The sequence below is a fragment of the Myxine glutinosa genome, chromosome 3, assembly GCF_964187855.1.
Source record: "Myxine glutinosa chromosome 3, kmMyxGlut1.1, whole genome shotgun sequence".
NCBI lineage: Eukaryota > Metazoa > Chordata > Myxini > Myxiniformes > Myxinidae > Myxine > Myxine glutinosa.
The window spans coordinates 76,413,147-76,432,476 of record NC_136263.1 but is presented as its reverse complement, the minus strand read 5'-3'; the positions used below and the strand labels follow the sequence as shown (position 1 = coordinate 76,432,476).

Genomic DNA, 19,330 nt, shown 5'->3' with positions numbered 1-19,330 from the left:
GTTTGTTTAGTCCTTCCCAGAATGTTGCAAATATGTCAAGAGTTGTTCAAATGTAATTAAATGGTAAGTATAACTTGTATTCTTGGAATGGCAATAAAGTATAATTCATCAAATGAGGTTATAGTGAAAGTGATAGTAACACATTGTGTGTGTGGGGTGTGTGTGGGGTGTGTGTGTGGGGTGTGTGTGTGGGGTGTGTGTGGGGTGTGTGTTGGTGTGAGTGTATGTGTGTGTATGTGTGTGTATGTATGTGTGTGTATGTGTATGTATGTGTGTGTATGCATGTGTGTGTGTGTGTATGTGTGTGTATGTTTGTGTATGTATGTGTGTGTTCGTGTGTGTATGTGTGTGTGTGTGTGTGTGTGTGTGTATGTGTGTGTGTGTATGTGTGTATGTATGTGTGTGTGTGTATGTGTGTGTATGTGTGTGTGTGTGTGTGTGTGTGTGTGTGTGTGTGTGTATGTGTGTGAGGGAAAGGTGGAGAGAAATTTGTCCTTTTTGAGTTTCCATCAGTATTGTTGCACTTATTTATCATTTCATTGAGTTTCCACTCGTCAATATTACGTTATCAAAGACTCCCAGTGAAAAGAATAATGTTTTTACAACATCATAAAACATGCCAAATATTGTGAAAACTTTATTTCCTAGAGGTTTAAACACATCAGTGAAATGTTATCGAACAAGAATGAGTGCACTTTGGTCACAACCTGCAATAATATCCGGTAACGGCCGATTGGGAAACGCACATTTAAAGCGCTATTCAAGGATTAACTCCACACCTCTTATCCATGTCATCCTCCCCACGGTTATATCAGAACAAGCTGATTTGTCACACAGTCTTGAATTTGCTTAACTCCAATACAGGGCCGTTCAAAAATAGGTAACCTTATTATTTTTTAAAACTAATTTATGTAACGTACCACTTGATTACATAACATAATGTAATGCTTGATTATCATGCGTTCTATCATACCGTGTGACTAGTTCTGACATACTGGCTTGATGAAACCTTGCTATTATTTGACATATGATTCGATTTTTCGGGTCCCTCATCGTGAATAACACTCGACCCAAACAAAGCAATGGAAATCTGACACAACAAACTCGGGCGGTATATTATCAGCAGACACCTACGGGCCTAATGTGTTATGGCTTATGCCCACCAGAAAACCAATTTGGCAACCATACCATTTCGTGTCTTGGTGCTATGGTGGGCGGAGTCAAGCGACAGATGTGGGTGTGGCCCGGGAGCTGTCCGAACAATAGGTGCACATTTCAAAAACAGACCCCCAACAAGAACCTTAACAACATCAACAACAGCCATGCAGAGCTCCTGTCCTATCGCAGGTAAAAACATTGTTTTTATAACATTTGAAACATTATTGTGATTAACATCCTAAATAACATTACAAATTAACATCCTAAATGTCTTAAAAACGTTTTGAGGATGCAATATTTTCCGATGTTTTAAAAATCCTACAAAATAATATTTTCATAACATTTTACCACTCGAACAAAAGTTGTCAAATGTGAAAATGTTTAGTGTTTGCTGGGATATTATTGTCTGCAGTTAGAATGGGATAATATTGTCTGCAGTTAGAAATATTGTCTGCAGTTAACACACAAAAAATATCTCAAGCGAAGTAAAAAGTAGAGTAAATTTAGCTTGCATTAGACCAGTTTGGAGTATGGTAGTGAGACATGGGGAATGAGGATAGAAGACGAGAGAAGAATAGAGAGGAGACAGCTAAGATTGATGATATGGGTGTGTGATGTAAAGGATAAGCAGAGTAGTGTGGACATAATAAACAGGCCCAGATCTAGTAATAATGAGAAAGAGTTTAGAAAGAGAAGACTAAGATGGTTTTGGGCATGTGGGCGAGAAAGAGAGATGAGTCAGTGAGGAAAGTCGCTACTTTAGTAGTTGAAGGGAGAAGACCAAGAGGTAGACGGAAAAGACCCAAAAGGAAGCGATCAGGAGAGACTAGCAGGTGTTGGGGGTTAATGGAGGGACTAAGTTGAGAAGGGCTATCAGTGGACAAGGTGCCAACCCAGTAATATGGGGAAATGGTCATTAAATGAGTAGTAGTAGTTGTAGTAATGATTGAACAAAACTTTACATTTCATGAATGAAATGCTTCCTTGTGATGTCACCATACTTATTATTTGCTCCATTGCGGCCTCACCACTGAGGTCACCAGAGCTTCTCTTCTTAGCCCAGGAAACCCGATTTTGGTTCCTGTGTGTGTTCCAGCTTCATCTTTGCGTATTCCAGAAGTGTCGTTTGTCCGTGTGCACTATTAAGTCATAAATAACAACCTTTACATATTTGGCGAATAAAGTCATAAATCGAAATGACCACGTTTGCCCGTTAAATAGTATGTGTGCTGACCACAATTGTGTGTTACCTGCAAAGTCTCTGCGCCGGGCCAAGATTGTTGCCAAACCACACCTGGAGCTCCTTTTTCTTGTCCATTAGCCTCTCCGGAAATGGCTTCTCAAGGTTTGCAGAAAATCCCAGTCTTCTGTTGGCTTATAAAAATGAAGGTTGCGGCCGCGTGGTTTTCCTTTGTTTCATCTATGTCTCTTGCTTAAGTGTTAGAAAGATTTAATCAAGTTCTGACCAGCAGCACTTGATTTTATCAGCAGACCATGACTCTCGGACGTTGCGGCTGAGCTTGCTGCTTTCTTTCACATGAGTTGACGGCATGCACTTGGCATTCATTGTGTGGACAGTTCTGTTGCTCCGCACGCGCAGGGGCTCTGTGGTCACGTGGCGCCTCTCTGCTCCTTCCACACACACACACCCGCAAAGCCTGAGAACATACCAATGAAGTGGGAAAATCCTGGCAGGTTTATATCCCGCGGCTAATTTCAATGATTCCCTTAATACTTTGTTAGTGTTGGAATGTTTGCATTCTACTGGCCTTCAATCTATAAAGAGAGAGATAGTGAGAGTGTGTGAAGGCTGAAGTGCCCCAATGCTGTGTTCTGGGCCCAATCCTCTTCCTGATCTTCATGTTTTGAAACAAAATTACATAAGATTTTTAAAAATCAATTTTATAAGACATTGAAGCAATCAAATATGCAACAAGTACAGATACATTCAAAGTACACCGCCCCCATGCGAAATAATGAAATATCCTCCAGCGCTGCATTGCCGGGGCGCCACCGCGGTGTAGCTCAAAGAGACTGTATTGGGTGAGAGAGGTGTGCAATAATTGATTGATAATTGCACAATTAAAATCAATATTGGATCCTAAAATATTTTCTTAATCAATTGTCTAACTAACAGCATAACTAAACCACTAGTGCTTCATCCGAAAATGTAACTTTTAGAAATGTAATTATATGAGTCATGAATAATAAAATTAAATAATTAAATAAGTAATTAATTAATCAAAAAATAATTGATCGATTAATTGATCAATAAATCAAAAATACCCTTTACAGCCAAATCGTTTGGTCATTGTCAACTCCAAATATCAGCTTGCTAGATCAAAAGGTGCCTGAGATATTGCCCAGATGAGAAAGAAAATAAATAAATGATTAATAATGAAAATAAATAAATAATAATCATAAAAAATTAAATAATTAATCAATTGGTTAATAGAACACATAAACCACCACCATTTCATCCGAATCTGTAACTTAAAAAATAAAAAGTCATTAATCGAATAATTAAATAATTAATCCATTAATTGATTAATCAATACATCAAAAATAGCCTTTACAGCCAAATCACTTGGTCATTGGCATGTCCAAATATAAGCTTCCTAACTCAAAAGGTGCCTGGGATAATGCCCAGAAGAGAAAGGAAATGTATAAGTACTTAATTAATCGATAATAATTAAGTAACTCATCAATTAATTGATTAATCAAAAAACGAAAAATACCGTTTTTGATAAAGTACTATTACTATTGTGTGCAAATTCACTATTGTGCCCAAATTTCAGCTTCCTGGGTCAAATGAAGGCTGAGATATCGCCCGGACAAACAAGAAAACAGGAAAACAAGAAAACAAGAAAGAAAACAAGAAAGCAAGAAAACAAACAACCAGAGTGAAAACTGGGTACTCCCTTTCAGCATGCGTCATTGCCGGGCCCCCTTCGGTGCCCGGCAATGACGTTATGCAGCGCCTGGAGATGACATAGGAAAAGAGCGGTGTACAATTAATTGTTACTTCACCCATTATAAAGGGATGAGAAGGAGAAGTTACAAAGCTGAAGAAGAAGAAAAAAAAACTATAAATAAGATGCATGGATTGAAGAGCAGAAATGGCAGATCTCCAGGTGTTCTGGAAATGAGATGGACCGTTACTCACAATAGTTGAAACAACGCCAAGATTTCTTAAAGCACTCAGAGACCAAGTATATTTAATTACTAACAATCAAAATAATACATTTCGTTCCTAATTATGTCTACTTGCATCTTGAAATATTATAAACTTTGGTGTTTCCTCGATTATTGCGAGCATCTCATTGCAGGAACAGATTGAGCGCTCCACACCGGTATATTTTCCCAAATAATTAACACACCCATTCAGCCCTGCTGTAATATAAAAATAATCAAAAGGTTATTTGGCTGGGAAATTAAAATTTTCTTGTGCAGCAGATGGATGGCTTCACTGGCGATATTGCATCCCCTCTCCCGAGCACCTCATATTTTTGTGGTGAAATGAATTGCATATAATTTGTGCGTCCATTGAAAGGGGATCTTGAAAAGATTAAGATGAATATGCACCTTTTATAGAATAAAAAATTTGTAGAAAAAGAAAAGAAAAAATAAGGTCTCATTTTCTGGGGCCTGCGAGACGTATTCAGACAACAGACCTCATCAGCGGAGCGCTGTTGAACGCGGCCTCGTGTGCTTGGGGATCTGGGACAGAGCGGATCCATTTTTACCTGTCAAATCCTCCACTAATTGTTGCCAGGGAAGACGGATAGGCGGCCACAGAATGTGAAAAGGCAAAAGCAGGCAATTCTCCAGGCAATCTGCTCCAGTGCCTTTGTTTCACGATATATATATATGTGTGTGTGTGTGTGTGTGTGTGTGTGTGTGTGTGTGTGTGTGTGTGTGTGTGTGTGTGTGTGTGTGTGTGTGTGTGTGTGTGTGTGTGTGTGTGTGTGAAAGCAAAGTATCCTTAGTGTTTCAGCGTGCTCTAAACATTTTCTTGGCAGGCTTATGCAGGAGTAAATGTTCTGGAATTGTTTGAAGATTTATTGCATCTCTGTCAGGGTAAATACAGTATTTGGCTAAATATTAGGGGAATTCATAGTTTAAGAAGTACTTGAATCATATTTCCTTTTTGTATTGCCAAAGTCTACATTTCCGCACGTCTTCAGCATTTTCAACAGCATATATTAATGTATCAATCTCTATCCTCAAGTTATCTTGCATGGTTGAGGGCTAACAACCTTTACTCTAAAAGTTACCCTGTTTAATTAAACATAGTATACAGTTCATCCTTTGAATGCTGTTGACGTCGTTTCATTCCAGCAGGACACTTTATTTCATAGATTAACTTCTCGTTTTTCAGATGGTTTTATCCTTCATTTGGCAATTCTTGCTATTCCCCTTTTGTCGAAACGTTTTTCTGCATATTCACCTATGCCAGAGGAGTGGGTCTTGCATTTGGCTCCGTTTTGTTTGTCTGCGCAGAACGTGAGTATACTTTTCTCTGCAACCGTTAGTCCCATTGTCAATAAATTGTCACCATAGGAGTGCATCCTGCTATATAATTTTAATTGACAATTATGACGTCATAGGTCACGTGGTACGGCGCCATCTTGGAAAAGGCGAAAAACTTTGCACCTCCATATCTCCGAAACCGCTTCATGGAAAAAAAAAAATCAACATGGCTCATTGTGAAGCACACCTCATGGGGAACGAGATATCTTCATGATTATGTCATCGGTACCTTCATTATGACGTCATAATTAGACAAGTAGAACGCTCGATCCGATCAGTTTTAAATTTATTGAGCATTATCCATACAAAAATTGTATGGGTGAATGAAATTGATGACGTCATAGGTCACGTGGTTTGGCAGCCATATTGGATTGAACATAAATCTACGTTGTCAATAAAACACACAAACACAGCAGCGAATAAACACCACACAAAATACACCACACAAACACGTTTTGGCGAGGGTCTGCAATCTCCGATTGCTCTTTCTGGTTGTCAAATTATATTTCAGATTCCCCCCTCCCCTAATCCCCCCTCCCCTCTCCTCCTCTCCCCCCCCCCCCCCCACCCACATGCAAATGAAAGTCCTCTGTACATTATTGTTTGAATTGGATATTTTGAAGCAGGTGAATGAGAAAGCGTGAGCATAATTCTTTCAATCTCAGAGTGATGCGCCTGCCGTCTTCGCAATCTTTCTTTGGCTTTGGACATGTCACCCTGAATCGTGCTTCTCGTGGCCTGGTTTATTTCCTACGCTGTTTGCTCAGTCACGGGAGCACAGGTTTGTTGCTGCGTTAATCTCGGATATGGATTTCTTTGTCGACTTTCTATAGACCCGAGTTGTACTTTTGATGGAAAACACTTAATTTTGATTGAGCCATTGTTTGACAAACAGTATCAGAGCTTGTTTGCCCTTATTAAGTTTGATTAATTCCTACCGACTACAGTATTTAAATCCTCATGGAATTTTGCCTCATGTTGAGCCTTATTTTTCCCAGCTGCGAATCTTCAGTGGCCGGGCTGCCTTTGTTGTGGATCGGTGTAGACAGGGATGTAATTTAGGGTCGGGGCGCGAAGTCAAAGCACTCATTACTCTGGGGACAAAGGAAGAAAAAATGGAGGCCAGGCCGCCGTGACTCTCTCAAACGCTGCCATGTGCCAACCACCGGCTGGGTCCGCGTGAGGGTCCGAGGGTCGAGTTGCTGGGTTATTTCAAAATGCCGTCTCGTGTTTCGCTCTTCTTCGTGCCTGTGTGCTCTTTCGGTCAGATACACCGGCGAGGCCTCGCTGTTTATTCAGCCATTGAGCACGTCTGGCAATTGCCCTTTGGGTTAGGGCTGCCTGGGGAACGATCTGACCATCACCTGTGCCTCACACTTGCCTACGATCTGTCTCAGCACAGACAGGAGCAGCTATAAGATCCAAATCTAATGGGAGGGAAAATATTTCTCGGGTATTAACGACGACACATCCTCAAAACGATTGAATCCATTTCATTTTTTTCATTTCATTTCATTTCATTTCATTTCATTTCATATTTTCATTGATAGCCAACATGTTTACAAGTAGAATGTACCTAGAATTGGACCAAACTTTAATAGGGCAATGCAGTAAAGCTATCGCCATTGGAGTAACAGTCACTAACAATATAATTTCTCATGCAAGCACGAATTAAAATTGCATCATTAAAATGAGCTCATTAATTACGAATAAACATTCAGCCATCAAGCAACTTGGCCAGGCATTCTTCAGCATTTCCATACCACGTGACATCATTCCGAACATTCAGATATATTCTGCAATGAAGAAAAAAATATTTTCACCTTGTTCCACAAAAGGAGTTATTTGATCAATAAAAATAAGAATAAAATTAAAGGTTTTTTTTGCGGTTATTGAAACATAGATGCATTCCTGGCATTCAAAATGTACCTGATGTTGGCTTAACGGTTAAGTTGGCTGCCTTGAGATATTAGGGTCCTGAGTTTGAGCCCCTGTCTTGCCGTTGAATTAAGGTAAGTTGGCTCAGCCTGTCATCCCTCCGAGGTTGGCAAAATGAGTACCAGATTCATGGTAATGGGGGGCACTGCATCAGGGGCACAGCAGCACCCTCAGATCATGATCTAAAGGCTGTACACGAACCACCAGCATAATGTACTACGGATAAGATACTCACAACAAACACACACACACACACACACACACAACTCTGCATTCAAAAAAAATTCTTGTAATATAAATCTTCTGCCTGCTCCTTGGACCACTCGTCAATGGTGGACGGCAAGGAATCATCGTCTTGGAAATTGTTTGCCACGCAGCTGAGCCTTTAGAATTCGGAACAAATAATAGTCAATCGGGGCCAGATGGAGGTTGCAGAGAGGATGATTAAACTATTCGAACCAACACTGCCGAATAACAGACAGTGAAACTCTGGCCCTGTGAACTAAATCGCTGTTATGAAGCAATGGAACACTATACATCAACATCCCCTTCTATTTTTTGTGGATGGCTTCACGCAGCAGGGCCAAGTCAGCATAATATTAACCACATATCATAGTTTTGTGCAGTATGCAATCGATCAGCAGCACACTTTTTCAATCCCAGTAGATGCTGGTGATAAACTTGCCAGCAGAAGACTGTGAGCGGAACATCTTCAGGGGTGGAGATGTTTCGCTTCAACTGCTCATTCTGTTTTGGTCTCAGGGTGCCAATGGACGTCCAACATCATATATATATATATATACATTTTTAAATGAAAACATTTCTTAAAATAAAAAAAAATGTTTAGTATATATATATATGTATCGGGGTCGAGGGGGTCGAGGGGGTTTACTGGGGTGAAAGTGGATCCAGGTTTGACCCGCCAAAATAGGCATTTGCTTTCTTTTCTGAAACTACACACACGAATTCGATTAAACTTGACCACAACCTTCATCACCCATGATGTTCCGAAGTTTGTTCACGGCACTAAGAAAATCACAGTCAAGGGGGATCTATGGGGGGTCAAATTGGGTCCAGGTTTGACCCCCCAAAATAGGTATTTGCTTTATTTTCTGAAACTACACATACAATTTTGATGAAACTTGACCACAACCTTCACCACCCGTGATGTACCAAAGTTTGTACACGGCATTAAAAAAAAATCTCCCCCTTTAGGGGACTATGGGGGTGGCGGGGGGGAGGGGTCACCCCCAAAATAGTTATTTGCTTTCTTCTCAGAAACTACACACGCAATTTCGATGAAACTTGACCACAACCCTAATCACCCATGATGTACCAAAGTTTGTTCACGGTATAAAAAAAAAAAGTTGCCCCTTTAGGGGTTTACGGCGCTTTGCCCCCCAAGATAGGTATTTGCTTTCTTCTCAAAAACTATACACGCAAATCTCCTCAGTGAAAGGCACATGAAAGCCCACATAATCTTGTTTCTCACTGTCTGAGAGTCCTTTTGGTGCTTTTTTGCAAACTCCAAGTGGGCTTTCATGTGTCTTTCACGAAGGAGACGCTTCCGTCTGGCCACTCTGCCATAAAGCCCAGATCGGTGGAGTGTTGCAGTGATGGTTGTCCTTCTGGAAGTTTCTCCCATCTCCACGCAGGATCTCTGGAGCTCAGCCACAGTGACCATCGGGTTCTTGGTCACCTCTGTTACCAAGGCCCTTCTCCCCCGATTGCTCAGTTTGGCCGGGCGGCCAGCTCTAGGAAGAGTCCTGGTTGTTCCAAACTTCTTCCATTTAAGAATTATGGAGGCCACTGTGCTCTTGGGAACCTTCAATGCAACAGAGATATTTTTTAGGCTTCCCCAAATCTGTGCCTCGACACAATCCTGTCTCTGAGCTCTGCAGGCAGTTCCTTCGACCTCATGGCTTGGTTTTTGCTCTGATATGCATTGTCAGCTGTGAGACCTTATAGCTTATATGGACAGGTGTGTGCCTTTCCAAATCATGTACAATCAATTGAATTTACCACAGGTGGACTCCAATCAAGTTGTAGAAACATCTCAAAGATGATCAAGAGAAATGGGAGGCACCTGAGCTAAATTTCAAGTGTCATAGCAAAGGGTATGAATACTTATGTAAATGTGATATTTCAGTTTTTTCTTTTTAATAAATTTGCAAAACTTTCTAAAATCCTGTTTTCTCTTTGTCATTATGGGGTATTGAGTGTAGATTGATGAGGGAAAAAATGTATTTGAACGATTTCAGCATAAGGCTGCAACATAACAAAATGTGAAAAAAGTGAAGGGGTCTGAATACTTTCTGAATGCACTGTAAGCACATCATTTTGTTTCGTGATGTGATAAAATATGGCCGACTGGCGGCCATTTTAGTTGGATAAAACCCATGTTGAACACGTTCTCAGCCATTTATTGGACATTCATTTCCCGATGCAAATCAAACTTGGCACACAGATAAGGAATGATGGCTTACATATGCACATCATTTGTTTTCAAATTCAGATCAAATATGGCCGACTGGTGGCCATTTTGTTACTTAAACGTGTCCTCAACCATTTATTGAACATGCATGGTCCGATTTTGTTCAAATGTGGCACATGTACAGTCCATGATGGCTTACACGTGCACTTCACTTTATTTTGCAATCTGATTAAAGATGGTCTACTGGTAGAGTGGTGGCCATTTTAGTTGTATAAAACCCGATGTTGAACACGTTCTCCGCCATTTCTTGGACATGCATTTACCGATGTTGTTAAAACTTGACACACAGATAATGAATGATGGCATACATATGCACCTAATTTCTTTTCGAGATCAGATCCAAGATGGCGGACTGGCGGCCATTTTGTTACTTAAACGTGTCCCCAACCATTTTTGAACAAGTATGCACCGATTTTGTTCAAACTTGCCAGAAAGACAACACATGAGAGTATACATATGCAGAATATTTCGTTTTGTAATCCAACCAAAGATGGCTGAATGGCGGCCTTTAATTCTGGACAGCAAAATTACTAAAACCACGGGATCTATTAGTTTTTATGTTTTCGTTTCTTCTTGTTTGGTGATAACGTATACAATTCTAAGGTCGGTTATAAATCTTAATTTTTACCTGATTTGATACTTCATCTTTTACTCTTACTTTTATTTGCAGTGTGATAATTATAGTACAGCGGATAACAACAACAATTGTGCATTTTATGAGAAAAGCATGAAATTTCTAACATAGTTAGTGCATACCATAAGGTTTATTTTCAGATGTGGAGGGAAGTCAGATTTGACCTCTGAGGACCGTGAGAGGTCAAATCTGCTTCCCTCCACATCTGAAAATAAACCTTATGGTATGCACTAACTATATTAGAAATTTCATGCTTTTCTCATAAAATGCACAATTGTTATAATATGAGAGCTTATCCGCCATACTATTACAGGCATGCCTTTATGCCTTCATAATGGTTGGCGTATGTCGGTCACTGCCTTGGCGAATCATCATGAATTGTCACGGCTCTGCCGGATCAGCTCAAGTCCTCATGCGCTTGGACAGGTGCAACCAGCGAAATAAATATCATGTTTCAGACTCACGTACTAGTAATTAAACATGTTGGGAAAGGCAGACCGATAGGAATGTACACGGCGTTAATCAGTGAGAGTGAGACCGACGTTCATCAGCGCAAAGCAAACTTGTGATCAACGATGCGGAGACTTGGTTAAGCGGCACGGAATAGTCCTGCATTCATCATAATAGCAGAGAACTGTATTCATCGACATTGTGGAGCCCTGCATTAAACACTGCACACGACTTACAGGCGGCAGAATTTCCAAAGGAACAGTCTTCGCCTTCCAGAGTATATGAAGCTATTAATTGAAATTTGGGACAAGGTTATAAGAAGGTCCTTTGTAATTTTCCTTAATTTATCGTTGGAAGTGTGCCAGAAGTGAATCCACACATATGCTTCGTTTCTCTTGCTCCTAAAAGATATTGCCATTTGTAATTTTCTGATTATTATTTTTTTCTTTATCAACAATTCTCTTGGTGTTTTTCGGAGGTTAAAGGAGAAAATTGCTTTACAAACAAAGTAAATGTTTGGAATAGGTGAAAGAAAATAGAGCTTCAATTTTCATGGGAATAAAAACCAACTCAGTTTGTTTTCCATGAAGAATAGTTTCAAATCCATCTAAAGTGAGTGATCGTTTTGCAATGGGTAATTGCTTAACCATACAATTAACCACAGAAAACATCTGTCTGCAAAGAGTACTTTGGCATATTTAATGCTGTTTGAAAGATTGAATTCTTGCTTTACAACACCTCTTGCAAACATCAAAGGAAATATTTTGCATTCCATCAATACCAAGGCAGTGTAGGAGGTAAATAATGTGATGTACTTTCGTTCTCGGACTCATGAAAGGGAGGATAATATTTTCCTCTTTTCTAAAATACCTAAGAGCCAAAGCCTTGACTTCCATTCTAATAGCATCATCATGAAGAACTCACAGGTTTAACTGCATGGTCAGGAGAAGGCTTTGCTTTCTAAATTCCTCCATCATCCCCAACTCACACTAATCAAATGTCTGCAAATGAAAAACAGCCATTAATACAGTAAAAGTATAATTGTATCGAGAAGGTAAGTGCTGCTGATATTAAAATAAATGATTTTCAATATGATTAATGTATTGATATTTGCTATGATGATGTAAATACCGATGAACTACAAGCAAAAAAATGACCCAAACCTGAAATTCCAGCAGCCCTGCTGTGCTGTCAGCTGGAATGTTCGATATCCGAGAGCATAGTGGACAATATCAGGCCTCAATGAGTGATGCACTTAGGGCCTAACCTATATGGGCTTCAATCCTGAAAGAGTGACACGCGAGACATGCGGGTGAAAAATCATCACAGCTGTCTCTCCCACTTTCTTATTTATGCCGCCATGAAAAACCAGACTCAGGTCTTGCTCTTCCATGAGCCTCACTCATTCTTGTAGAGAAAAAAATGGCAGCTCATCACAACCTCAGAAAGACAACAAAAATGGCACTACACAACACAAATTACTGGAAAATCAGCAACGACCAGCGGAACGCTTCACTCACCATTCATATATTTTCTAACAAGTGTTGAATATATTTTCAGTGGGAGAAGACACCCACAGGTAGTTTTCTGAAGGCAAAGCCACACTGCGTAGGATGGCACAACAAAAATACACTGCCTAGACAGTTGTATGTTGGAACACTCAGATGATTGAACAAATTATGCCAAACAGAACAACAAGCGAAAAGGACACATCAGAAAAGTGTCCAATTGCAACTAAGTAGATATTAATATAACTATAAACTAGAAAGCCTCTGAAAATGCAAAGCCCATGCGTGTTTTGTATTCCGAGGTCTGCTTCCATATGCTAAAAATAACAAAAACAGTTTAAAAAATACAAAATGAAAATTGATGATTTTATGCAGCCTCGACCTTTGAGCTTTAGTTCTAAAAAAAGATCTGCTTCTAGCTTTTGATTGGTGAACCATTTATGTGACCCAATATGTAAATTCTTAAAATTTCAGCTAAATTGGATGAGAATTGACGATTTTATGCAACCTTGACGTTTGACCTTTTGATTTAAAAACAAACAACCAATCGACTCATACCTTTTGATTAGTGAACCGATTCAGTGACGTGATATGCAAATTCTATAAATTTCAGGTCAATCGGGTCGAAATTGGTGATTTTACACAACCTCGACCTTTGACCTATTGATCTAAAAACAATCAGCTTCTAGCATTTGATTGGTGAACCAATTCCATGACCCAAAATGCAAATTCTTAAAATTTCAGCTAAATTGGATGAGAATTGATGATTTTATGCAACCTTGACCTTTGACCTTTTGATTTAAAAACAAACAAACAATCGACTCCTACCTTTTGATTAGTGAACCGATTCAGTGACCTGATATGCAAATTCTATAAATTTCAGGTCAATCGGGTCGAAATTGGTGATTTTACACAACCTCGACCTTTGACCTTTTGATCTAAAAATAATCAGCTTCTAACATTTGATTGGTGAACCAATTCCATGACCCAAAATGCAAATTCTTAAAATTTCAGGTCAAGCAGATGAAAATTGACGATTTTGTGACGCTTGACCTTTTGACAAAATTATTAATTGCCTTCTCCGTATTATCATAACTAGGGCATGCCCGTACTATATATATATCTAAAATTATATCCCCCCCCTCTATTTACATGAAATGGTTTGGTCCAAAGCGAACGGCTTGCGAGTACGGTGACAATCCCCCCCCCCTCTATTTACATGAAATGGTTTGGTCCAAAGCGAACGGCTTGCGAGTACGGTGACAATCCCCCCCCCCTCTATTTACATGAAATGGTTTGGTCCAAAGCGAACGGCTTGCGAGTACGGTGACAATCCCCCCCCTCTATTTACATGAAATGGTTTGGTCCAAAGCGAACGGCTTGCGGAGTTTGGTAAATAAATCGCCATAGCTCGGTAACTACTTGTCCGATTAATATGAAACCTTGAAAAGGCACATCCTCAGGTCCCCAGCAATATACCTGGCAAGTTTCAAGTATATCGGACCCGTGGTTGTCGAGAAACAGCGGTCACAGACAAACATACAAACATACAAACATACAAACATACAAACATACAAACATACACACAGAGATTACTGGAATTATAGATAGATAAAGCTTTGCTGAAAATTTGATGACAAAACTCAAATGGTGAATTGAAATTGCAGGTCAATTGGATGAAAATTTATGATTTTATGTGATGCTGACCTTTGACATTTTGACCTTTTGACAAAATTATTGATTTTCCTTCTGTGTATTATCATAATAAAACATTGTTGAAAATTTGATGACAAAACTCAAATGGTGAATTGAAATTGCAGGTCAATTGGATGAAAATTTATGATTTTATGTGATGCTGACCTTTGACATTTTGAGCTTTTGACAAAATTATTGATTTTCCTTCTATGTATTATCATAATAAAACATTGGTGAAAATTTGATGACAAAACTCAAATGGTGAATTGAAATTGCAGGTCAATTGGATGAAAATTTATGATTTTATGTGATGCTGACCTTTGACATTTTGAGCTTTTGACAAAATTATTGATTTTCCTTCTGTGTAATCATAATAAAGCATGACAAAACTCAAATGGTAAATTGAAATTTCAGATCAATTGGATGAAAATTTATGATTTTATGTGATGCTGACCTTTGACATTTTGACCTTTTGACAAAATTATTGATTTTCCTTCTATGTATTATCATAATAAAGCATTGGTGAAAATTTTATGACAAAACTCAAATGGTAAAAAAGTTATGGTCCGGAAGACACACACACACGGACAGACACACACGGACAGACACACATGGACAGACACAGACAGACACAGACAGGGACAGACAGACACACATGGACAGACAGACAGACACACATGGACAGACAGACAGACAGACACACACGGACAGACAGACAGACACACACGGACAGACAGACAGACACACACGGACAGACAGACACACACGGACAGACTGACAGACACACACGGACAGACAGACAGACACACATGGACAGACAGACACACATAAGTGATTACACAACCCCGTCTCCTGCTGTGTGCAGGGGACGGTTTAACTACCTAAGTAATAACAAAAACAAAGTACCAATAGAACCAAGGAAACCAGGCATTAACCTTAACTTCCCTTTACCTAATCTTCTATAAGAAGATAACACAACTGTAAAACAATATTAGTAGGCTTACAAATCATAAGACACTTGTGCTTCCATGTAGCATGCATAGGGGACTGCATGATAGCGGTCGGTGTACAAAATGGCGTGCGAAATGTGGGAGAGCAAGAATCGATATAATAATACCGTAAGGACTCGACTTTGTTATCCCTTTTACGCCGCACCCAGTGACCCAATGCCCACAGCACTAATGCATTTTCCATCTACGAACCGCGCTCTTTGTTTATCACGTACAGCCATACTCGAAAAATCTGAATTCGCCGACTTTGGGACCCAAAAGCATCCGATTATCGGCCGATACGACGCCATCTTACGACACCATCGTATTGGCGTCTGCTGGGCAAAGGCGATGCGTGGTGTGATGGGTGGTGTGAACCAAATGGTCTTTATCGTCATTTTAATAAAGTTAAATGGAGTGACGTTTTGGAAACGTTTTTTGAAGTTTGAAGTTTTTTCGAATCGAAGTGAAGAAGTTTTTGAAGTTTTGATTTTGGAAACGTTAAATGAAGAAACAGTTTCACAGGAAGAGAATGCGATGCGATGAAGAAGAATCCATCTTTATTTTATTTTTTTGAACCACATTGAAGCTCCACGAAGTCAAGAATGTGAAACTACGTGAATGTAATAAAATTAAAATGTACATAAACGACACAGTTCTATGAAACAGTTTCACAGGAAGAGAATGCGATGCAATGCGATGAAGAAGAATCCATCTGTTCCGCCATTTGTGCCGGTGTCATCGATGGCGGTGTACGCTAACCTCATCACTCATCAGGTGGGTTTACCATAATTTCTTCCATATACTGTGATAACAACGAAGTGAAACCGATCAGCAGCCCATCAGTATCTGCTCTATTCACGGTGCTTAAGTTAATCCTTCAAATCATTTAAAAACAACCCAACGTTGACGAAGCATGGCATACGAGGCCCGTTCAAAAAGTTCACGGAACGACGTACTCTCAAAGGTCTGAGGCCAAAATGTTTGTTTTTTTCCCCCCTTACACAACGGAAACAACAACAACTGGATAGGTAGGGCCGAGGCCTATGCCTACGTTTCGCTCCTGCATCTGCCACCGTTCATGATTATCAAAGTAGGCTTTACCCTGTTCACGATAAGGTAGAAATCAGTGAGGTGTATACGAAGAGATAAAAGGATGGCATTGACTTCGAGACGGTACGTGATAGTTGGCTGCGGCTGGCTGATGCCACGTTTTTTTTTTCCCTAAGTGCCATGGATGCTGATGGACATAATAAAGGTATCGGCTGATCTCTCATCGTAATATTACCCGATGGAAATGAACTGTTTCTTTGTTTGTCATTTCCTGTGCAATAATGTCAAATTGATGTCAGACATCCTTTTCTATTGACAGCTGCTCTCCTTTTCAATGGCATCGTCTATTGATATGCATGTTCTTCTTTCATATAATTTTACACATTCACAATCAGTATTTCAACTCTTGCAGACATTGGAAAGGAAGTTGACTCACAGGCCAACTCTCTGGCTCAATCACAGGCCGACGCACAGGCGATGTAATTGTGAGTAGCATTTTTGCACAAGTGAAAATTGAAAATACACGTTTTTGGTATGTGGCTATGTTATTTAGTGTTTGTTTTGTCTCTAACAATATAAAATACAAAGTCAGGAGGTGACACTTTATACACAGTGTAAGTTGGATTCTACAAAGTGTCGCCTTTTTCCTGATTTTGTTCACACAAATCCAACCCACACCATATAGTCTCATAAAAAATGGCCAGAGTGGTGCTATGCCGATTCCTATTACGAATCCATTCATTTTTCAAAAGTATATCGTAGCGTTGTCATTTAAGTAGATTGCCATAAATACATTGTTCATATACGCACTCTTCATTCTCATCTTTCTTCCTAACTCTTACTCGGACAAGCAAATCCCCTATGCCATCCATAATGGTACACTCTATCCATACACCACATCCTCCCTTCCGTGGATGTTCCACGGGTTTCGACTAGTGAAGAAGAATAACACTTCAATGGGCAGCCAACGTGATGCTATCCGTGGCAAAGTCGCATATTCCAGAACAAAAATAAGGCAGACAATGAAGGATGATCGATGTGTTACAACATCTTTTGCCGCACAGACCGTCATGGCACTGCAATTTGCTTCGATCACGGTTTAATAACCACACTTGGGCAGGTGTCAGTAGCACGTCGTGGGTCAAAAGGAAACGGTCGACATGACAGGAACACTGTTGATGGAGACTTGGGAGATATTGCCACAGCTGTTTGTCATGCTCACCTTCAATACTATGAGGACTCTGGGAAGAAATATTCTCATGGAAGTAATGGCTCATCACAGATAATGGTGCAGTGCCGTCTTTCATAACCATGTCCATGACCAGCGCGGCTTAGCCAGTCCCACAGAAGTCCCAGCCCTTGTCTGGATGGTTTGGACTTTGCATAACTTTGCTGTGGTAAACTCTGCGACCCAAAAATTATCTTTCGTCTCTGTCAAGTTCTACCTTGCTCTGACCAAGATCAATTGCCCCAGGGATCATCTGAAATCTAACTCCAACTTGCTCAACTCTCACTTGACATGCTCTTTCATCCACAGACGTTTGTGCGCTGCCTTTCATCCTTATGCTACGGATCCGATAATATCTCGGACCAATTGGTCATTTTACCAGTTACCTTATGCTTTTGTGAGCCAATTATTTGACTCCTCGTCCGTTGTCCCTGTATGTTATTTGTGCATCATGTCACACTATCTTTCTGGACATGTGCAGATAAGAGGAATTTGTAAGGACCTTACTTTTGTATGCAGCACATGGCTATACGGGTTGCATCATCGGCTGGGGGTGGTGCTGTGCCACTCGTGCAGTGCCCCTTTTGGTAAGGTAAATAGTTACCATTCACATTTCCAACAATTGACAGTCTACTTTCATCAGCACATACTGTACATGGCAGCCAAACAAGGAATCTAGTTATTTTGTTATTGTGCTTCTGCAAAACAAGTCAATTGACATAGCATTACTTGCTTGTCTTATTGCACATCATTAGTATTCTAAAATATGCCATATTACTCTAATTGATCTCATCATTCCACAGGTCAGATTATCATCTCAACTGATTCAATGGAGAAAGAAAAGAACATGATATTTGTACTCAACAGCAAAAAAACTACAACGGCACTCGCTAGAGCGCAAACCTCCAACAGGCTGAACACTTTATGTTTTGTATCCCACTGATATGCCATATCTGCATCCGGACCATTCATCCTTCTCAGATACCAAAATAAAACGACTTGTTCTTGTCACCTATCCAGCTCTTTCACCAAGTTTTGTTATAATCCGTCCACAACTTTTTCAAATATCATGCCATATATCGTTTGTAGCCACTTCTCTCAATGCTGAAGTATCACTTGAAAATCTTAACATATACTCTAATTCGGATCTGAACCTTCACCACAATTGAAACAATTCGTTGTTGTCACACATCCAAACTGTCCACCAAGTTTCGCCCGAATCCGTACATAACTTTTTGAGATATCGTGCTATATATCGTTTTGGCCCTATCACTAATTGGTGAAGGAACCACTTAAAATATTCTCGTATCCGGATCCGGGGTCGAATCTTCACCAAAATCGAATCAATTCTTCCGTGTCACACATGCACGGAAGCAACAACCGTCAGCGAAGCAACAACCCGTCCACCAAATTTCGTCCGAATCCATTGATAACTTTTTGAGATATCGTGCTCCCAGATAAACAGACAGACAGAAACACAGATGAACAGACAAACAGACAGGCAGGGATGAAAACATAACATCTTCACCAAAATTCGCGAGACGGAGGGAGGGATTTTCGAAGCTCCACACGGTCTCCACGTTTTTCGAAGTTAAGTCTGTTCACAATTGTATTTTGTCGAAACTGTATTTATCTTTCGGTGCGTGAAGT

At 40.0% G+C, this 19,330-nt stretch overlaps 1 long non-coding RNA gene across 1 annotated transcript; it reads left to right on the top strand.

Moving 5' to 3' along the window:
• Nucleotides 1-1,309: 1,309 nt before the first annotated feature.
• Nucleotides 1,310-18,588, top strand: LOC137414464 (uncharacterized). The gene is made up of 4 exons (XR_010981901.1): nucleotides 1,310-1,347; nucleotides 16,865-16,937; nucleotides 18,200-18,267; nucleotides 18,484-18,588. It is a non-coding gene; the product is annotated as an uncharacterized LOC137414464 (long non-coding RNA).
• The last annotated feature ends 742 nt before the right edge of the window (nucleotides 18,589-19,330 follow it).